General features: G+C 49.8%; 1 long non-coding RNA gene across 1 annotated transcript in view; it reads left to right on the plus strand.

Moving 5' to 3' along the window:
* LOC150005536 (uncharacterized) overlaps positions 1-22,523 on the plus strand; it is a 61,155-nt gene extending 38,632 nt beyond the window's left edge. Inside the window, exons 2-3 of the long non-coding RNA XR_016512457.1 lie at positions 9,551-9,714; positions 22,141-22,523. This is a non-coding gene — a long non-coding RNA (uncharacterized LOC150005536). The remainder of the gene's footprint in view (positions 1-9,550; positions 9,715-22,140) is intronic.

Here is a 22,523-nt window from a genome sequence, read left to right on the forward strand (position 1 = left end):
GCTGTTCTCCGTGCTTCGTCCTAGGCAACCGCTCGGCCCCTCTCTGCTCTTTTCCCTCCCGGAGTCCCTGTTTCGACTTATTTGTACGAGTTAATGCTTCTCAGATACCCAGGAGCCTATTCCCAGGGCACACTCAATACAGTCTGTTTTCTCAGGAATCAATTATATTCTCTTGTAAACTAGCTGATCGGAAGAAAAGGGAGTTAGGTTCATTTGGAAAAAAAACAAGTGTGTAAATCTTTGCCACGGAATGTTTTCATGAAAAGTGCTTCTCGGAATCAGAGTTGAGTTGTACATGGGAGTGAGGCAGGGGGTCATGGAATTTCAGGAAGCGGTCTTGACTTTGGGGTCCGTCCCTCAGTGGTTGTTCTCTCTTCGGGTGTTCCTCTTCTGACAGCTGTGCTGTCTCAGCAACCTGGTCCCCTGGTGATGGGAAGAAGGTGAAACAGGAGGACAGTAGGTGCGCTTGCGAGTGTGTGGGCCGGTGGGCAGCACCTGCCGGGCAGCTTGAGTTGGGCGGGCCTGTCTCTGAACATTCCTTTGTGACCACTTTGAAAGGCATCATCTGCCTTGATTACGTTTTTAAAAGCAGGGCCCCAATGCAACCTCTACAGATTGTTTTAAACTATTTGGTCTGTCTTACAGCTGGTGAGAAATTACCAGAACCTTTCAAAGAGAATTCTTTAATTCACTGACACAGACTGGAACGTTGAAATTCCATGAGCAGATCATCGCTTTTATTTTAGTCGCAGTTTTCGCCTCTTGTTTTGATCTGCTGTTTGACTTTGTGCTTTGCCAACCCAGACTCAACTGTCTTCAAAGCTGTCTTAACGATCCCTTTAAAAATCAGCTCTCTTTTCTTCGGATAATGCTGCAGCCTGGAGAGCGCAGACAGATTGTCTAGGGTGCTGTTGGCACGGGGGAGCCCCTCAGAAAAGCCAGTCACTTTCCTGTGGCTGATTCGGGTCCTCAGCAAGGTTTCCACGAACCAGGTACGCGCCCTGGAGAGCACAGTGATTCTGTTTGTTTTCCTTTCCTGGTCTCTGTGGTACAGAATGTGGAAGATGTGCAGGGGCAGCAGTGACTACGATTCTATATGCCTTTAAAGTGGATCTCATATTCAAAATAGTTGTGATTTTTGTTGAATAATACGGTTTAGGGAAAGAAACATCAAGTCTATAAAATGGATCCGTCAGAGCGTTTTCTATGATTCTGCCTTCCCGTCTGTCTGTTGTCACAAGCTTACGAGGACAAAGCAGCAAGCCCTTTGGCTCCCTGGGCAGCCCTGCGGCAGCCGGCGAGAACCGGCGCCTTACGGAAGGCGGTGGAAAGGAGCCAAAAAGCAAGGTCTGACCTATTTTCTAGGAAAGGACAGTATGATGGGAAAGCCCCAGCTAGGTTCAATATAAGAAATATTGGAAAAACCCTAGTCAGGTGAATTCAAGGAACCCAGATTGCATCTGATGGCCTCAAGGGTCGTGTTTTTGAAGTGAGCCTCGCCCATCTGCAGAACGATGAAGTTACATTTGAAAATTCCAGCCAATGACTGACGACATTCAGGGCAAAAACGGCCTGAGTCCTTTCCACGGCCCGGATCTTACCCGTGACAAAACGTGCTCCCTGGTCAAATGGCAGACCCGGATGGAAGCTCATGTTGATGTCAAGACTACTGATGGTTATTTGCTTCACCTAGTCTGTGTTGGTTTTACTAAATAATGCAAGATTCGAATCCAGGAGACCTCTGAGGCTCAGCAAGGACAGGTCTGCCGAATCCTGAAGGTGATGGAAATCACGACCTGAGAGGTGCAGACAGGTGACTGGAAAGAAGGAGTCGATAAAGTGACTCCAGGTAGCATTGGACGACATAGAAAAGGCTGGCCAATCTATCTGTCTGCTCCGTGCTGCCTTCGTTAGAAAAGTCAGATGCTAAAGAAGCCCAGGGAACACCCACGGAGCGTCCTGGGGAGGATACACGTCCTAGAAAAGCTACTGGGGACAGGACAGATGCTGAAATCGAACGGGCCGATGGACACGAGTCCAAGAATCTGTTTAAAATTCAGATTTTTAATGGTGACAAATAAAAAATCTCATTTGTGATTTAAAAAGAAAGAAAGAAAGAAATAGCCATGACCATGCAAGCAGAATAACCAGAGTCATTCACTTCAGTTCTGGAATAGAAGCCATTATGTTCTATTCCTCTGCCCCTCAGGACGGCAACTATCAGAGGAAATCTTAATGTCTCTGTGAGGTGGGTCGTTTTATGTTATTTTACAGACAAGGATGATGTCAGACTTGAGAGGTTAAGTCCTCAGGTCTTCCTGCCAGGCCCCAAAGTAAGATTTTCCAGTTCAAATTCAAGATCAGCAGTGACTGCTACCAATCCACATCGGTAGATATTTCCAGATTTTCACACCAAGGCCATGTTTGCGTGGTGTGAGGATAGGCAGGTTGACTGACTCAGATTTTTGTCTGTCTCTCTGGTCCTCCCTCCACTTAATCAGATACAGTGTAGGCTCCAAAACAAGTTTTGATTGTCCTGCTCTCCCCAAAATGTCATCTGTAAGACGAGGATTATAATATGAGTACTTGCCTCACAGAGTAGTTCTGAGGAGGAAGGGAGAAAGGTAAGGAACTTACTACAGACACAGACACTTAGTGGGTATTCAAGAAATGTTAATTACTATTATGATTATGATCTGCTCAGAAAGGGGAAAAATGGGGAACTTCAAAACCCCTGACTTGGGGTAGGTGGAGAGAATGCTTGTAATAGACTGTTTACTTTGGAAAAGAGAGTTTATATTATTTTCCCCCCAAAATCGCAAGGAATAAAAATACTCTTCTGTAGACACACAACGCGGGAGCCAGAAATTCTATCGCGTATTGTTACATATTACTTATTCTTATTAGCTATCTGCTATCATTTATATATCTACAAGCTACCATTATCTATTTCTACCTGTTATATAATATCTATTATTCTATTATGCAAGAACACAGTTTTCCTATAACCGTCCCATTAACCCATAGCCAACTGGCGAGGATCCAAGTCAGTAACAAAGAAAAAATAGCGAGGTGGTAGCCAGCAACCACATATATAAAATTGCCAAATATGTGATGATTTGTGACCTAAAAAAGAGACAGCTTCATATGACTGCACCTGACAGACCCTGAGCCCAGACACATCCAGCCTAAGAATGAAAAACCAAAACGGATAATATATTTTCTGCCGTTTCCTCTCCCCTACTTCCAAAACCATATGAAACATACTATGTTTGTTCAAACATGGTTTGAACACCAGGGTTGGTCAAAGTTTAGAAAGGGCAATCAATTCAGTACAGTGCCAGGCTGTGGCATTTTCCACCTTCAAAGCCAATGCAGATAAAAGACAGGGCATTTTCTAAATATGAAATATAAGTAAACTTCAAATGATAATTTTTAAAAAAATTGTGGCTATTTCTAGCATTAAAACCCACTTTTTTTCCCTCTCAGAACCAGTTTTTATTTTTATTTTTTAAAGCCCAGTCTTTTAATGAAACAAAGATATTTTAAGTTTAGTGTAGATCAGATTTACTTGTACAGGGCAAGGTTATTTTTAATAAAATACTCTACTCTCTTAGGCTATATATATATTTTTCAATTTACTAACTTCTTTTCTCTTGCTGCTGTTAAGATTCTCTCTTTATCTTTAACGTTTGACATTTTAATTATGGTGAGTCTTGGTGAGGTCCTCTTTGCATTCATCTTGTTTGGGACTCTCTGTGCTTCCTGGACTTGCATGTCTATTTCCTTTACCAAATCAGAGAAGTTTTCTTTCATTTTCTTTTTTTTTTTTCAAGTAGATTTCCAATTTCTTGCTCTTTCTCTTCTCCTTCTGGCACCCCTATGGTGTGAATGTCGGACCTCCTGAAGTTGTCCCAGAGGCTGCTAAGGCTATCCTCATTTTTTTGGATTCTTTTATCTTCTTGTTGTTCTGATTGTTTTTTGCTTTGTTATGTTTGATTCTCGGCTTCATCCACTCTCCTGTTGTTTCTCTATAAATCGTAATTTATCTCAATTAGTGTATCCTTCATTTCTAACTGCATCTTTTTTATGCTAAGTTCCTTGAGCATCCTTATAACCAGCGTTTTGAACTCTGCAGCTGATAGATTGCTTATCTCCATTTTGTTTAGCTCTTTTTCTGGAGTTTTGATCTGTTCTTTCATTTGCGCCATGTTTCTTTGTCTCCTCATTTTGGCAGCCTCCCTGTGTTTGTTTCTGTGTATTAGGTAGAGCTGCTTTGACTCTGTGTCTTTGTCATGTGGCCTCATGTAGTAGGTGCCCTGTAGGGTCCAGTGGCACAGCACTCCCATCACCCAAGCTGGGTATTCAGGGTGTGCCCTTCATGTGGGCTGAGTACACCCTCCTCTTGTAGCTGAGCCTTGGTTGCTGCTGGCAGATCAATGGGAGGGACTTACCCAGGCCAGTCAGCTGCAAGGACTGGCTGTGACCACTGACCACCACCCTCCGCCCTCCATGGAGGACCAGCTGTGCAGGGGCAGGGCGCTGGTGCTCTGACGTGGTCTGTAGCTGTCCACTGGGTGCGCTGACCCTGGGGTTTCCTGGGTGATGCAGGCCAAGGCCAGCCCCCACCTGTGCTCTGCCTGGGGCACCTGCCTGAGCTATAAAGCCATCTGAGATGGCTGCTACCTGTGCTGGGCTTCAAGATTCCCAGGCGAAGTCAAGCTGTGAATCTAGGCTGGCTGCTGCTAGTGCCGGGCCTGGGGCTCACTGAGGCCGGCTGTTGCTTGTTTGAGAGGATTTAGGAAGTTGTGAAGCAGGAGCCAAGACCAGCCATTCACATAGTGAAGCAACTTGGGTGGGCCTGTCAGTTGGGTGGGGCAGAGTCTCTGGGGATCTCCAGGGTGGGTCAAAGAGTGTTAGCCAGGTTGATGGAGTCTCAGATATGGCACCCGTTTGCCAGCTTTGTCGGGGGAGGGTTCATAAAAGGGACAATGGCCTAGCTTGCCTTGATGCCAGACACTTCAGTTCCTCCCTGTGCACCTCTGGGGCCTTTCAAGCTGCTACCCCAGTGCTGGAGTTCAGAGGGAGTGAGTCTGAGCAGGTGAGTCCGTGTGTGGGTTCTTAAGAGGAACGCTTGGGGTTCCAGCAATTTCTTCCACCAACTCAATCCCTGCTGGTTTTTGCAGCCAGAAGTTGTGGGGACTTATCTTCCTGGCCCTGGAACCCTGGGCTTGGGGACCTGGTGTGGGGCTGGGACTCCTCACTCCCGAGATGTCCCTCCCGAATATTTACCCACCACACGTGGGTGAGGGACCAGCCCGTCTCCGCATCTGCGCCTCTCCTACCAGTCTGGATGGATGCGGTTGACTTCTGCAGCTCTCAGACTTCTATTCAACTCGATTTCTGACAGCTCTGAGTGATGGTGGTTCTGGATTAGAGTTGTAATTTTGATGTGGTTATGCAGAGGTGAGCCAGGTCTGCCTACAGCGCCATCGTGACCTGTACCGGCTATATTTTCTTATCATGTGTTAAGGAGCTCAAATTTTGAAGAGTATTTTTGCAAGAAAATTTTATGACTTCCTTCCTGCTGTTTTCTGCTTCCTTAAATGGTCACCTAGCTAACAGAACTTTCTATTTGAAACACTATGGCTTCCCTGCCCAATGGGAGAATGGACGTGCTGGAATTAATGCTGTCTGAGGCTGGGTGACTACACCCTGTCCACTTTTATTTCTTTCCTTTTAAAAAAATAATATTTTATTTATTTTCAAAGAGAGGGGAAGGGAGTGACAAAGAGAGGGAGAGAAACATGGATGTGCAAGAGAAATATCAGTTGGTTGCCTCTCACACGCCCCCAACCAGGGACCTGGCCCGCAACCCAGGCCTGTGCCCTGAGAGGGAATTGAACTGGCGGCCTTTTGGTCACAGGCCGGCGCTCAACCCACTGAGCCACAGCAGCCAGGGCACCCTGTCCACCTTTCTGTCCACTGCAGAACACGTGCTCCCCCACGTCCAACGAGCCCCCAGCACGCCAACAAGCCCGTGATGTGCCTTGCAACGCGCCATCCAGTTCCACGGAGGTTGAGGAGTTTTCAGAGATGGCATCTTCAAGGCCATTTCCTCTGCACAGGTTTCTGAAACCGCACGCTGGCGAGTTCTTGCCGCTCAGCTGGGTTGCCTCTCGAAAACAGACGGACATTTCAGCACGGGGTTCTCTGCGCAGTCCCCGAGGCCCCTTTGCTGAGAACATAGGAAACCAAACAGCTGCTGATACGGACACTGACGCTCTGAACTGTAACTTGGTTAGATATGGGGGTTGGGAGGAGTGGGGGTGGGGGGGCGGCGATGGCTGACCACTGTGACTCAGGACATCACTAAACAGTTAATGCTTGTTGCTCTGGAGTGTCCCCGGGGCCAGGGAGGTGGAGAGCCTTGTGTGGGCCCTGCACGGTGACCCAGGTCAGCGAGACCTGAATGGGATCCTGTCTTTGTCCTTCTTCCTTGAGTTTCAGGCATTATAAATATTAACTTGTCCAAGATCCTGCTTCAGAGCAATCATTGACGGAACAAACGAAAGATTTTGCAACACCTTAAAAAAACAATCTTATCGGCGTTGCAGGGCTGGCTTTATTATCCCACTTCCTAAAAACGTGGCGCATGTGGCAGAATGCTCGTCAAGGTGATGGAATTTGGCCCTTGATGACGCAGAGGGACGCTGCTGGGGTTTCGCAATTCCCGCTCGGGTAGGCAGGGCGCTGGTGTCACCCGTGGGTCTTGGGTTGGGTTTTTTAAAACAAAATCAGGAGAATGTGATTTCTCTTCAAAGTACAAAACGTGAAGAGTAGAAGAATGCATTTGGCTATGTGCCCAAACTGACCCTTTGCAGTATTGGAAGGCATTCTCTGGGTATTTTTCAACCAGTACGAAAGTGATCAGTTATGCCAAAATTTCTGCCAGTACGAAAGAAGTAATTTCCAACATAATTCAAGACCACGGGGGACAATCCAAGAACTATCTCCTGAGCCGGAGGTCAGGCCACCTAGGGCAGAGGACCGAATCGCGCCCTGAGCGGGCCGGGCAGCTAAGGATGCTTTGTGTACGTTTGAAGGGTCGAACCGAAGGGGCTGCGTGGCTCGCAGAGCCCAGGACGCGTCCTAAGCCGGCCTTTGCAGAAGCCGCTTGCCCACGCCTGCAGTTGCAACAGGATCAGAGGCCATGACCAAAACCTGGCCTGCCTGTCCTTAGGTGATCACCTACACTCAGCCACAGAAAAGAGGCAGATAGTGACAGATAATGCTTCAAAGGGAGAGACCCAGGGGGGTGGGGCCGCGGGGAGGGGCTCATCCGGGGTGATTCTTGATGTGCCTGGAAGATGATAAGCGATTCTGAGGGACCGAGGTGGGTGGAGTGACGAGGGGGTGGGAGCGGGTGCAGGGTGATCCCCTTGCAGCAGCCTCTGGGGGGCCGGGGGCGGCCTCCCAGGGGGGGTGAGGTGAGGGCTGGGCTGTGGAGGCCGAGACAGGGAGTGTGTGCTGCGGGGACAGTCTTTCTCTCCCAGGCCAGACGACAAGTCACGCTCTGACTTTGGAGTCTGCTGTGACTGTCCTCTCCCAGCCGTACAGGGAAGTGTTTTCTTATAATCAGTGGAAAATTAAGGAAATAGTTCCTGTTAGGCTGAGGGCCTCGTAAACGAATGGCTTTTGGCTGTAAGTCAATGAATAACACCAGCATGTGTAGTCACCAGGCCACCTTTAACCCATAAAGCGCGGCAGGGCCTCCAACCACTCGTCAGAAGTCTTGACTGTCCTACTTTTATGGCAGTTCAAAGAGGGGCAAGGCCCTCGCCTCTGCCCTGCCCCCGAGTCAGGGCATGCCCTTCAGCAGAGCGCTCCACACACTCAGTTTCCTCAGCAATAAAATGGGGGTGACAGACGTTAGCCACCTCTTGGAGGGTGACGAAGAGTAACTGTCTGCAAAAAGCTTTCAAGATAAGTGCTCCTGGAAATGGGCAGGCGGGGGGGCGTTCTCCTTCAAAAGTTTAGGAGAAGAAAAGAAAGCACGAGATTTTTCAGAATTAAAAGAGGACACTGTTTACAGCTTCTGAGAGCCAAGAGCTTTGCAAAACAGAAGTGATCATCAATGATGCGACCCTACAGGAGGCTGAAGGCACTCCCGCCCCCCGCCCCCAGGAGGGTTTGCCCTGCTGCCATTCTCTAAATGAACACGGGGACGTGCGTTACTTTGGTTTAACGGTGGGAGGGCGACGGACCGCAGACGGCACCGGCCTGGACAATGGTCACCCGTGGCTGCTGTGGCTGCACTTCCAAGACCCAGAGGCCCTTGCCGGTCTCCAGTGGGCCCTCAGGTTGCAAGGGTGCAGGGGAAGGGGCCCTCTCTGCACCCTCCTTTGTCTCCTGGCTTTCTCACTCTGTCCTAGAGCAGGCTGTGGCAGTGCCAAGAGTGGCCGGGCACTAGCCGGCTGTCACTGGCCCTGGGCAGCTGAGGGAGGCACTGACGTTGCTAAGGAAAGTCAAGAACCAACCCTGGGGCATGGCCACGCGGTCCCTGGAGCCGACAGGGCATGGGGAGACAGGGGGCAGGACCTGCTCTGCTCCGGGAAGTCTGGGGGTGGGGGCGGGCGGGGGAAATATTTCTTAGGATCCTTCTGAGAACACTTGCCCTCTTTATCCTGTCTCTCCCCATCCCCCTGTCCCTCCTCCTTTCCCTTCCCCCCTCTTCCTTTTTCTCTCTCTCTAGCTTCCTTTCTTTCTTAAATCTTTACCTTATAATTGGCCCAACAGGAGAGACAGACCAACACAGTTGAATCTGCAATTTGCTAATTGCTGGGAGTGTAGCAGCCCCAGACCACAAAGCCCCAAGTGTGACCCTGGCCCCTGTGGCTGCTGACTCATCGCGATCACAGTCAGTGACTCTCCTCTGCCAGCCTGATAACAACTGATGGGTGGGAAAGGCGCTCAGTGGGATGTGAGGCCTGATGCTCCATCTGGGCCCTCGCTGCCCTGCAGACCCCTCCTGCGTCCTCTGCGTTTCCCGGGACTGTGGAAGGTGACCTGCTGTCCCAGCCCTCCTGTGGCTGGGGGAGCAGGGACCAGCCGCATTCAGGTGGATGTGCCCGCCAGAGGGGCCTGAACAGGAGAAAGCGCCCTTGAGGGAGACCTTGGCTTTCTGTGACTTCCTTATAATGGGATTGCTGAGTAGGGAAGTCGCTGGAACTCGGCGACAGCCACGTGGCCTTATTTTCGGGCGCTCTCTCCGTCCACCTAGGCGCCCGCCACCCCCTCCGTCTATTGCTTTTTATCACTTTTTTTCTCAGGATAAGGAACGTGTCCCTGAAAACGCGCCCCTGTGACTTCGCACGGCACCACGGCCACCTGCCCCGCCCCGCGGTCCAAAGGAAGCGCTGGCTGGAATTCGGCTGCTTAAATCATTAGCCTCCAGGCAGCCGGCGGTGCGGGAGGGGAAATCCGCTTGTTGCTAATTGTAATTTTTCAGTGAATTAGTTATTCAACGGGTTGTGTGTGGTCTTTGCAGGCCGATCCTCTCCTCAGTTCATTTCGATGCTGAGGTGGAACGGGACAAGGACCAAACCTCCTCAGTGCCGCTATTATGTACTTCCGGCCATGGCGTCACTTCCAGCTCCAGAGCAAAAATCATGCACGTGTGGCCCGTCGTCCTGCTCCAGCAGTGGAGAGAAGGTAGGCCCAGATACATAGAAAACACGTATGTATGTAAGTTACATATACGTGCGCCCCAAATTATCTTATCCACAGCATCACTATTCCTAACAATCAAACCCCGGGTACACCGCCAGGGTTCATCAGCTGCAGAACGGACGCACAGACGTGACTCCCTCGCACCGCCGTGAGCGGACGGGCCCCCGCGACACACAGCGCAGGCGGGCTTCACAGCCGGGCCGCGGGGCCAGAGAGGCCAGACACCCAGGAGCATACTCAGGAATCTTTTATATGAAGTTCATAAACTGCCCAAATGAGTCAACGGCCAACTGTTCTGATAGAAACCTTAACAGTGGGTGTCTCTGGGGCTGGGGACGTAGTGACTCATGTGACAAGGAACATCTGGGTTTGGTGAAAGTCACACGAGTCTATTTACTTTGTGAGAACTCACTGCGCTGCGCAGTAGGGTTTGCAACTTGGTGACACGTACAGGTACTTCAGCAAGGGCTCACCTAAGAACATGCGTGGCTGTCATTATTAGTTTCAGTTCAGGGTTATCTCACTTCTCACCAGAATGAAAGAGGTCAAAATTGTGTGCATGCTTATAAGCTGCACGGAACGGGGAGACCCATCCCCAAATGGTTGGAACCAAGGGGCGGCTGGCTTTTCCTACACAGGGACAGACAGGAAAGGCTTCAGGTCTCTCAGGCCGTGCGGCCACTTCTCACGACAACTCGGTTCTGGGTTGCAGAACGAAAGCAGCCACAGATGATAGTGAGCAAAGGAGCCTGGCCGTGTCCCAGGACAACGTACATGAACTCGGGGGCCCTCCCAGAGTCCTGCCTGCCGCCAGCTCTCCCCTGGAGACGTACACCAGCTGACAGCTCACAGGAAAATGGCCCATTCAGCAGAACCAGGCTTTCTGTGGCATTCTCCTGACTTGGAGAGTTTATCTTTACAACCCAAAGCCACAGACACACAGAAGACATGGAAGGCCGAGAGATCTTTAGCGATTTGCTGTAGCAGGATTTTCAAAATACCATGAAAGATGCTGTTTATAGGAAAGCAATCCAAGTGGCAAAGGTTTTTATTTATTTCCAAACGTATTCATTTATTTCTGGATTAAGTAACATACTCATGGGGTCACGTTTCTGGAGAAAAAAGGCTGTGAAAATCTCTTCCCCAATTGCCGCTTTTCTGGAGATAATGAGCAGGACCGCAGCTTCTTGTTTAACTTTTCCTTTGTGATGGGTCATGGAAATCATTTCACAGTGGTACGTGCAGAGCCTCTCCATCCTTTTTAACAGCTGCATGATATTCCACCACACAGCCGCAGCATAATTTAACAACTTTCCTATGGACGAGCATCTAGTGGGCCATTATAGGAGACGGCGGTAAATAACTTAGTGCCCTCGGATGTCACACGCCCTCGAGCCCACGTGCGGGGAAACCCTGCAAGTGGAACCGAAGCAGCAAACTTACGTCTGTGTAGAAGCCTGGTGTGTGTCGCCCCACGGCGCGCCAGGTGAGGTGCCCATTTACACCTGCGGCGGTGAGACTGGAGCCCCTGTCTGACCCTGCGCTTTCCAGCTGTGAATTTTACTTGCTCCTCCCCGATCTGACCAGGGAAAATGGCATCTTCTTATGAGAGAACTGGTGCTTTTTTCTATTTCTTTCTTTTCCTGCAAAAAATCATCTCTCAACTTTGTCCATTTTTTTTGTTGCTATTATCGTTTTCCCATACAAACATATTTGATTTCTATGTATAAATCAATCTTTTATGGATTCTGGCTTTTATTGTATACTTCCAAGGGCCAACCATACTCCAAGATTACATAAAAGTTATCCAACGATTTATTCTGTCATGCTCAGGATGGTCAGTGAAAGTCTATTCTTTCTCTAAGTTTTTTTTTTTTTTTAAGATTTTATTTATTTTTGGAGAGAGGAGAAGGGAGGGAGCAAGAGAAACATCAATCAGTTGCCTCTCACATGCCCCCAACTGGGGACTGAACCCGCAACCCAGGCACGTGCCCTGACGGGGAATCGAACCTGCGATCTTCCAGTTCACGGGCGGGCAGGCAGACGCTCAATGCGCTGAGCCACGCCAGCCAGGGCCACTTTCTCTAATTCTACAAATGTCAGTCCACCTGGAGTTCATCATGGTGAAAGGTGAAAGGTGAAGGGTTTGGCTCCAACTTTGATTCCCCAACAGCTTGAGCGCCGTTTACCGACGAGGCGTCCCCGCGCGGAGGAGCGACCCCACGTCCCCTCCCGCTGACTCGCCCGCCTGCGTCCTTCTCTGGCGCCCGGCGCTGCCCGTCCACTCGCGCGCACTTTCATCATCGCAGCTTTGCCCTTGAACTTCTAACGCCGCCCCGCAACCCTGTTTCCTGTTTCCATGATTTTCTTGTACATCCTGGTTGTTTTTCTGTATTAGTGTCATAATCACCATAAGGCATTACCATTTTTTAATTGAGATTTGTTTACATTTAGAGATGGTTGTTTTCTTTTTAACTACAAACACGGACATCCTCTCACTAGTTCGAGTCTTCTTTCTGACCCTCAGGAGCTTGAACCCGATTCTCCGTAAGCTCTTCACGTAAGCGTGTCCCTAGGAATGTACTGTTTTCGTTGCTGATACAAATCGGGTCCTTTCTTCCATTGCATTTTCTAACTTACTGTTGCCTCAAGAACTTAAAAGCCAAAGGAAAAAAATTATTCTGATCTCAGTAAGTGGAATTTTCTAAACCATAATCAGTAACCATAGCACTTATAATTTAATTCTGTTCACAAGAGTTCAAAAGAAAAAAAAATCCCCAAGTTCATAGAAGAAAAAGGATATTAGAAATAAATTTAAAAATGTTTTAAAAATCGGTCCCCGATTCGCATTTCAATGTTACGACAGACACCGTGCCGCCACCTCACCCCTCCCCAGCCCCTCACGCTCACAGGCCCCAGCAGGGAGCACGGTTTGTTTGTCTCAGGGCTCCTCGGGGTGCCCCGCTAATTGCCTCCCTCTCCCCAGGGTGGGCTGGCCGCTCAGCTGTCACCTAGATCTTCAGAGACCAACGCTGTTGAGGCCCTGCCCCCCCGCGCCTGCCTGCCAGCCCCCTCCACGTAGTCTGGGAAAGGAACGTGTGCCCAGAAAATCACAGCTATACCAGAACCGAATGGGCCAAGGTCATGTCCAAGGTCTGGAAGGAAGAAGGAGGGAAGTGCTTTCAGAGGCTTCCGGATTTGTAGCCTGACAGGCTGCAGGATGGGGGAGCAGGCTGCTCCGGGCGGGCACCCTGGAGCCAACCTGGGGGTGGGTGGGTGGCTGAGGGGGCTGTCCTTGAGCGAGTCTGGGCCTCAGGCTTGGAGCCGAGTGGGCTGGCTCCCTGGCATTGGGAGAGCCACTGCCGGGGCCAGGAGAGGGGAGGGGGGACCCCCACCTCTCCTTCCAGGTAGGGAAGGGGCCGGAGGCCACCATCTCCTCCTCCTGACACCTGAACAGCCTTCTCATGGCAGAACCCCACAGGCCACGTGACGTGGGGTCACCGGGGGCCTCGAGCCCTCTGAGCGGCAGTCACGAGGCTGTGTGCACCGTGACAATGTTGGGGACGGGGAGGCTGCCCTGCGTCTCCTCCACCCAGATCCCTCGTTTTCACCCTTACAACAGCCCCGTCCGTGCTCAGCAGGACTGTCGTTTCCAATTCACGGGGGAGGAAGGTCAGACTGCAGAAAATTAAACAGCACAAGACGAGTCTGGGACTGAAATCAAGTGTCTGACTTCGGCAATCGTGCCCTTGACCCCCACACCTGGTTTTCACAAAAATGAATGGCAAACCTCAGTATTTTGAAATAAGAGTGAGCAGAAGAGGTTAAAGCTGCCGCTACGTGTTCAACCCCCTCCCTGTCACTTTGCATGTTGACCTATTCATCCTACAAAAGGGGGTTTTGCTTATTGCGACCGGGCTCATGTCTCTGAGGGACGCGGTGGAGTCCCTTCCCGGGCACATTTTCCCCTTTAAGTGACAGATACGCTCACGTAGATGTCAGAACAGATCATGGATCGCCCAGCATGTCTGTTCTGCCACGTTCCGAGGACGGTGCCCCTGGTGACGGTAATTCTGTCCTCAAAGTTTATAGCATTCTCGCCGAGATGCCAGGTGCGTGCATGCGTGCCAGTGCCCCTGTTTGTGAATAATGTGATTTTCCTGTGGGCGTGAATTCCACCCTCTGTGATTCCTGTGCCCCAACCACGTTGCTAGGCAACACCAAGCAACACGCAGCCCACACTCTCCTAATTCCGTTTGATGTTTCGCAGAAGGACCCTGGCTTCTACAAGCAGGCAGATGACACCCGCGGGTTTAGGGTTCGGGCTTCGTCAGTGGTCACGTAGCCACGCAGATCCAAGCCAAATGACCGCACACTGTCGGGAAGGGGCTGGCACCAGCCAGACGCACATATGTCTTTGTTTTAAGACTTTGGCTGATAATTCGTTAGTGAAATGCAAGGGGATTCCTGCCCTCCTGACCTGGCAGGTGACATCGAGGAGGGAGAGGGTGCTGGCTTCCTTCCAGAGCCGTCCCAGGACTTGGAGGTGCTTTGTATGTGGAATACTCTCTCTGATACCAGCGAGGCCACACGTACACAACTTGCCAGGAGAAAACTGGGTGCGGATGGCCTGTCAGCATGGAAACTGGTCTTTTCAGGTTGGGTTAGCGGGGCACAAGGAGCGGGCCCCGTGTCACGAACTGGAGTCACACACGGTCCGTCCCCAGGGAGCGGTCAGAGAGAGGCGTCAGCAGCGGGAGAAGGCCCGAGTCACCTCAGGGGCTGACACACAGCACTTTGTCACTGCAGAGAGGACCCTGTGGTGTCCCATCCGCTCGAGCTGAACTCGGAGGACCCCGAGGAGCAAGCCTTGCGGGTCCTGGCGGGCGGACTGGCATTGGTTAGGAGGTGGCCCTGCCCAGGTCCTTTGTTGGCACTCAACGCCCCTCCCCCGTGACAGCAAACACGCCACCCGCATCCATCGGCTGCAGGCTTGGGGGAACAGCCCTACGGCATTTTTGCCCATGGGGAGATAAGAATGTAATGGTAAGAACTACCCTTCGGGGAAAATACACTGGAATTCATTATGCAAGGCTGTGTAACGAGTTCTCCCAAAACACAGCAGTTTCAAGTAATAATGAACATCGGTTACTTAACACGGTCTCGGCGGGCTAGGGGCTGAGCGGCCTAGCTCGTCAGCTGTCCCGTGACCCGGCAGGAGTTTGCAGCTGAGGTGGCGGCTGAGCCTGTGGTCATCTGACGGCCCAGCTGGGGCTGGAAGTCCACTTTCAAGACGGCTCATTCACATGCCTGTGAGGCCAGTGGCGGCGGTCAGCAGGGGATTCAGTTACCACGTGGCTTCCTGCGTGTCCTCCCACACGCTTCCCCTGAAGGGGGCTGTCCGGGCGAGAGCAAGACAGAGGCCACAGCCTTCCCCCTCTGGTGGTGGCGGTCCCAGCCACGCTGCCACCACAGCCTGCTTGCACAGGGCGTCCTGCTCAGTGTGTGTGTGTGTGTGTGGGGGGGGGCGACAGAGGGTGGGAATCCCTGCGGAGTCTTGGAGGCTGGCCGCCACGGTGACAGAGACATGCCGGTGCCCAGAAGACAGACAGGACGGTCACCTGTTGATCACACGGGGTCAGGGGTTCGAGGCCGGCTGCCTGCATAAGCAGCACCTGTGGCCCTAAGCTGTGCTGGGACCCGGCCCTCCCCTGGGCATTCTGATCCCATCAGGGATGCTGCCTAGGTTTGGGGACTCCTGGATTCCGTGACCTCTAAGGCCAAGTCTAACCGTAACCCTGATCCCCAAACTGCCCTGATCACAGGTGAGCCGGCTTTCCAGACCCCAGCTCCAGCTTCATGAATCAGAGACTCCAGGGAGGGGGCCTAAAAATCTGTGTTTCTGCTTAAGTTTTCAAAACTTGACCGGGTCATACATTCAGCATGATTAGAAACTCCGAACGGTGTAAAAGGGGGTCATTAGAAAGCCTCTTTCCCAGCCTTTCCTCCTGGTGTCCCAAGTCACCTTCCGGGAAGAGGTGGCCAATGTGCCTGGTTTTTTCTGTGTAGCATTTATTCAGGAACATACAAAACATACAAGGCAAGTGAGTTTATTTTATCTCTATGTATGTGCGCATATATATATATTTTCAGGCAAACCAAAAACCCAGTGAGCATACAGAGAAAAGCGAGTTCACCCCTGGTCCTTGTCACCAGTTCTCTTCAAGTTCAAACTCTGCCTGTGTCTTGGGTCTTTTTCTCAATTGCAGCCGACACCCAGGATTATCTTAGTTTCAGGGGTACAGTGTAGTGATGAGGCATGAATACAGCTTACAAAGCTATCTCCCTATAAGTCTAGCACCCATCTGACATCTGTGTGTCACATTCGGACACAGGACTGTGTCCACAGCCAGCACCTTGGGGCTCCCCGCATCTATAAGAACACGCTGAAACGCCTAGAGAACGTCACTTGGTTGTGCCCAAGTTGTATGAAATGCACTTGCTTGGGGTCTACCCTGGACATTATACTTAGTCATTCATTCGGGCATTTACAGAGCCCTACTATGTGCCGGCTCGGACGGCAGCAGACGATGACCCTGCCTCGTCGGAGGAAACCTCCCGGCTCAGCCCAGGTGCCGTGGCTATAAATGGTTATCTGACGGCTCCACGTGCCCTAGGACCGTGGACAGGACAGACTACGTGGTTTTACTTGACCTTATTCTGGGTACCGCTGATTTCCCTCACGCACCGCCCCGGCCCCCAGCTGCACTGCGGATGTATGTGAAGTCGGTGAGCCTGAAGCCGGAGCGTTCCTTGCCTTCTGGAGTTATTCATCCCTTTTGCTGGAATTACTAGAGTTAGCACATCAGAGACTTAAACACACTCCTCTCGGCTCTGTGCTGTGAACAGCCGGCCCGCGGGGTTTGAACCGTGAGGTCCTTGCTCTTGTGCAGGGAGACCTGCAGAATTCCGTCCCTTCCCCAGTTCTTCCTAAATGGCTCATCGTGCCGTCTGTGCGGTACGGGCCCAGGACAGATTTCCCCCCGAGCCTCGCGGCACGGGGGGAAGAGTCATCTGGCCTTGCTTCCCCTGCAGTCGGTGCCAGTCCCCTCGCACGGCGTGTTCACAGGAGAGCTGACAAGTGTTGAGAGGTTATTTGATATGCACTTTTTAAGTAGAAAAAAAAAATCCGTAAAAATAGGTACTCGTTAGTTTTCCTAGTTAAGTCCTCAGATCGTAACCAATTCTGTTTATTAAAGAGTCCCACTTCGAGGAGACTATGTAAGCCGTGTGGGCCGTGTTTAATACTCGTGATGGCACCGGACACGACACGGACAGGTTTTAACGATCTAAATGTAAAATCACTTTAATTTTCTGTGTAACTTCTAAAAGCCGTTCCTTCTAAAATGGGGCTGCTTATGCTAATTTGTTATAGTTAGTGAGTTGCAGGCAGCTCTGTGAATTTACTTTTCTTGGCAGTTCCAGAATCTCCTGCCATAACACATACTGCGAACTGTTTGATGGGTTATGAAAATCTGGATGTACTAAAGGTACATCTTGTGCAAACCATAATATAAATACATGGTTACATTAAAAATCTGTTATCAGGTTAAGAAAACTGTCTTCCTAACAACCCAAGGAAAATTAAGCCACTTTGAACGGGAAAAATACTTCCCGTTTGTACACACCGGAATAGCACTACCCAACCCTGGCTCAGTTTTGCTGGTCTTTCTGAAAACAGAGTCTGCAGGAGGTCAACTGGATTCCACCTAGAACCCGCCTTGGAAATGGCGCTCTAGTTGGTATTTTTAGTAAAGTGTAAGGAATATTAGTTGTCAGGATGATTGGTGCAAAGCATGGTTTTCACAGCTTGTTATTATTTTTGAATGAAGCCGACTCAGGTTTGTTACTGCGAGGATGCGGAATTCCTGGCTCCGTTACGCTGGAGTTGCCCCGGGTATGCGCTTCCTTAGGGATAAGGGACACCATCTGGTTCTGTGCTGTTTGCTTTCCCTGACCAGCCCCTCTGAAACAGCCCCTGACCCCCAGGAGTGTGCATTTCTCTCAGATGAAAAGAAGTTGGGAAGAAACGAAGGCAGCTCATCTGTTCATTTGTCCAACAAAATATGAGGTCTGTCCAGATGGTACCCAGCCATATAATATGAAGGATAGAGATATTTATTGAAGATACAAAAAACATTGTGCATAGGACAATGACGCCTCTGTCCCCTTCCAAGTAGGCACCTGGGGACCTCACACAGCTCTCCCAGTCGCCATCAGCTGCCCTGTCGTATTTTCCTGAATCTCACTGATGGTCTGAAGTCCCTTCCCTTTCAAAGGTGATTTTAGTTTTGGGAAAAGCCAGAAGTCGCAGGGCACCAAATCTGGGCTGTAGTGGGGCTGGGTAACCTGGGTGATTTGTTGTTTCGCCAAAACACTGCACGACATGTGATGTGTGAGCGGGCGTGTTGTTGTGACGAAGCTGCCAGTCACCAGGTGCCCACAGCTGCGGCCTCTGAGTCATCCGGACAGTTTCTGCGGAGGGATGTTCAAGCTTCCTGTAAAATTTGGTGCAGATTTTCACTCAGTATTTTGAATGTGACGGCCACACAGTACACACACTCACTCAACAGTGTCTACCGCCCCCACTGACTAGTACAGTGAAGTCACCATTGTTCACACATGCGCATGCCAGTCCCCTCTCCTTGGCGGCCAGGTGACATTGATGTTGCCCAAACCGTTCTCATTGTATCAATAATGGCTGGACTTTTCCGGACAGACCGTGTACATTGAAAATCTATGCACGGGCACCTGGTTACCGTGTCATGGGGCCTAGGGAACGGGAGAGGTTTGGTTCATGTTCCTGCATTCTATCAGGGGGACAAACATGAAACAATAAACTATACAAGTAATTCATAATTAAGGGAAATGCTTCCAAGAAACCGACAGGGTGGACTGGGGGGATAAAATGTGTGGGGGAGCAAGCTTTTCTTTAGGGGCTCTTGAAGTTTAAGTTGGGTCTAGAATGGACTGGGATAAAATCTTAATTGTGTCAAGTTTAAAAAAAAAAGAAGAGTTCTTGCATTTATGGGTAAGAGCCAAAAGCTCTCTAAGAGAAACACGGTGTGGTTTGGCGAGAGTCTCACCGAGGCAGGAACGTAGCCCTGCGTGTTCTGAAGACAATATCTAAGCACATGAGGGAATGCTTTTCTACCTCAGGGTGTCCGATTCCATGTTAGGAGGAGGAAGAGTGGATACGGAAGGCAGCTGGCTAGTTAACTTCTTTAGTCGACCTCCCTGCGCGTTACAGAAATGGAGAGGTTAACATAAAAATACTTTAAATGCTTATAAAAGCTTCAAGCTGACCACAAGTTTTCAGTGATAAGGTTAGACTCCTTGATCAGGAGCGTTCTGATGCATTTGTAGGTGGAATGGAATGATTACACTGGAGGCCGAAGCGTAAAGACAGAGTTGTACAAAGAAAATCTAAACTGTAAGAAAAGTCAAGTATATAGTTAAAATAATTTTTGCAATTTACTCTTTCAATAATGAATTTCAACCAAACCTGATTTTAAATTTCTAGTACAAAATGCAGTTTTAGAAAATGGGTCATTAAAGGGATATATAATCAGAAAGAAAGTAAATGTAACCAGGTACTCCACTTAGGTACAAATATTAATTTAAATTTAATTTTTGAATAGGTAATACGTACACTTGCAAGAAAGAATCAAGGAATCCCAAAACCAAAAGGCATCTTTCCCCACCCTGTCCTAGCCATCTAGCTCCCAGCCATCCGGGACCACACACACAAGACACCTGCACAGCAGAAGTTACTGTTACCTGTGAACACACGGGACACTGGCACATACCAGCAGCTGTTGATACAGGCTTGCCTCTTTCTACCCCAAAAGGTAGCATGCTGCAGGCACTGTGTGCCTTCCCCTAACACTATTTCTAGGAGCTCTTTCAGTATCAGTACACGAGCCCTTCCCCTTCCTTTTCTGCAGCTGTATAGTATTCCACTGTATGGATGTACCATCATTTACCTAACGAGTCTCTGAGTGATAGACGTTTGGGTGGCTTCCAGTAAACAATTCTGCAGCGACCAACCCTGTACCGTCCATGTTCACTTCACAGGTATATCCACAGAAGTAGACCTGCCAGTCAAAGGGTTTAGTCGTTAGGATTTTAGTACCTGGTGCCAAAACGTCCCAGATAAAAGTTGTACTGATTTCCACTTCCACCAGCAAGAGAGCAGAATGTTTATTTTCTGCTTGGTGTTACCCATCTTTTAGAATTTCTTTTCTTTAGCGTGGAAAGTGCCATCTTACTTCTGTCACTGTTTGTCTCTTTTAAGAGTTTCTGTTGGACTGTGAGTCTTTTCCCCCCTCAACTGGCAAAAGCTTTTATATCGGAAAAGGTAAGATCTTCATTAGTAATGTGAGTTGCCAACATTTTTATTGCACCTGATCATTTGTTTTTGACTTGTTTATGGGGCCTTTTGCGACAGAAGTTTTATTTTTATGTAGTTGAATTTATAAACATTTTCTTTGATGGTTTTTGGATTTGACTCCTCTAGTTGGAAAGGATGGCTATACTCCAGGGTCATTAAGAGGGTCCTGTTTTCCTTCTAGGGCTGCTGTAGTTTTCACTGTCTTTAAACTGTTCTTATCCATTGGGAGTTTGTCCTGGGGTAAGGTATGCATTTCCCCCCTAAAATGCTATCCACTAATGTCGGTATCAAGTATTGAATCGTCCATACTTCCATACTGTTTTGTATTATCAGTTTTATCCCCTATTTGGATCAATTTTGGAACTTTTAAAAAATATATTTTCATGATTTCAATTCTTAAAAACACTGCCACATTGTTTCTGTGTTTAGGCTCCTTTTAGGTGACTGCAGGGTTAAACTTTTTATTTTCAATACACTACTCTTCCTGTTAACAAAGCTTGCATTAGCTGCCTCCTGGAGCAATATCTTTAGAAAGTTCCACAGAACAAGAAATGTGTTTGCGATTATGTGAGAATATTGTTCACATCTGAGCTAATTCTGCAAAAGCGGAAATCTTGTGAAAAAGAGAAATCGGTTTCAAGTGAAATCCCCCGTGCTCAGACCAGGAACATCGTTTGATTATCTGCAATGTATTTTCCAGAGAAAGATGGATCAATCGTGCAGAGTCGGGAGGAGGAGGTTGGGATCCACTTCGGAATCCTTCAGTGAGGTTACATAGACCTTAAATCACAGTTATTACAGGCTGGTTTTGTCACTTTAAAAAAGATTTAAAAATAAGAAATAGTAACAGTGTCTGGTTATGTGCTCGTAACTGTGGGATTTCAGAGGCCATCAGGCTGGCAGGTGTCAGATGGTCACACGCACAGTCATGTGTGGGGACAGGAAAGGGGGGGCAGGTACACCTGTTGGTGGACCCGCGGTGGGGGGTACACAGGTGATTCCAGGAGCAATTTAACCTGGAAGAAGATGCAGCTGAGAAGGGATCACGCCGATGCTCCAGGCCCCAGACTCCCGAGAGCCATCGGTAAGCGGGAGGAACACAGGTCGCTCCGACCCTCCCTGACCAAACAGCCTGTTTGAAAAGCTGGAAATTAGCATTCGTACGAACAAGGAGATGATTTCTGCAAATGAAATCAACAGAACAGGGACCTGCAGTTCTTCTTTTTGTTGATTAGTTTGCAAGTTTGTCATCCTCTACGGCCCACTCCTGAGTCAGCTCTCTGGGGGGGACGTCAACATGGGCATTTTATGGGGTTTACTGGGTTAGTTTCAAATCATATGTTGGATTTAAAGACATGGCTGTTTATAAGAATGCAGTGCGTATTTGGCATGGGTAAGAGTCATAGTGTGCTCGAACGAAGAAAATGTTACGCCGGGGCAGAGCTGCGTTAGCCGGGCTTACGGACGGAAGGGAAATAAAAAAAGAAATCCCAGCTCCTTTCTAAGTTTGTATCAGAATACCTTTCTCCTTCACAGCATTAACCCTGAATTTTACATGAACACATCAAAAACCCAGGTCCAGTCTCCTCATTGTTTCCAATACGATCACTTGAGAAAAGTCTCACTCACCAGCCCCTGGATAGTTTTTGCCCCCAAATAACCACATGGATAAACATAAAAACACGGAGTCAAAATTAATTTTACACTTGCTTAGTGCGTGTAGAGTCCTCTAGTTTCCGTCATCTACGTGGAGGGGAAAGGCAGGCATCGCGGAGAAAACACCTCCATTTCTTTCAGAAAGCGGATCGCATAGGAGCCCTGAACGCCCTCCTTGCGGCACAGCTGACCGACGGGAGGGTCTTTCTCCGAGACCGAGGGAAGGGGCGAGTCCGGCCCGGGCCGAGGAAGTCCGATGATTCAGACGCTGTCTAACGGATGGTTTATTCTGCTCTCAGCACTTGGCCGGGCTCCGCGGCAGCGAACCCACCTGCGGGCGGCAGCGGGCGGTCCCTACACGGGACCCACACGGCGGATGGGAACCCGATGCCCCGTGGCCATGGAGCGGTGAAGAAGTTACCGGGAGAAGAGGGGGCGCCGGTGAACGGGCTGGAAGGCCGCTGTTGGGGGGCAAGGGGCGAACGGAGCAGCGCAGGACGCGAGCATTTCTGGCGAAGCCGGGGCGCGGACAGCAGCCCCCAGCTCTCCTTCTAGCCGGCGGGGTGGGGGCGGCTCCCGGGGTCCGTAGGCCTGAGTCCTTTTCAGCGGCCCTGCAGTAAGAGCACGCGTGAGCAGTGAATGTGGGGACGAGGAAGAGGAGGCTGGCATGAGGCCGAGTGCC

The sequence above is a fragment of the Furipterus horrens genome, unplaced genomic scaffold, assembly GCF_987537825.1.
Source record: "Furipterus horrens unplaced genomic scaffold, mFurHor1.1.pri manual_scaffold_7, whole genome shotgun sequence".
Classification (NCBI taxonomy): Eukaryota; Metazoa; Chordata; class Mammalia; order Chiroptera; family Furipteridae; genus Furipterus; species Furipterus horrens.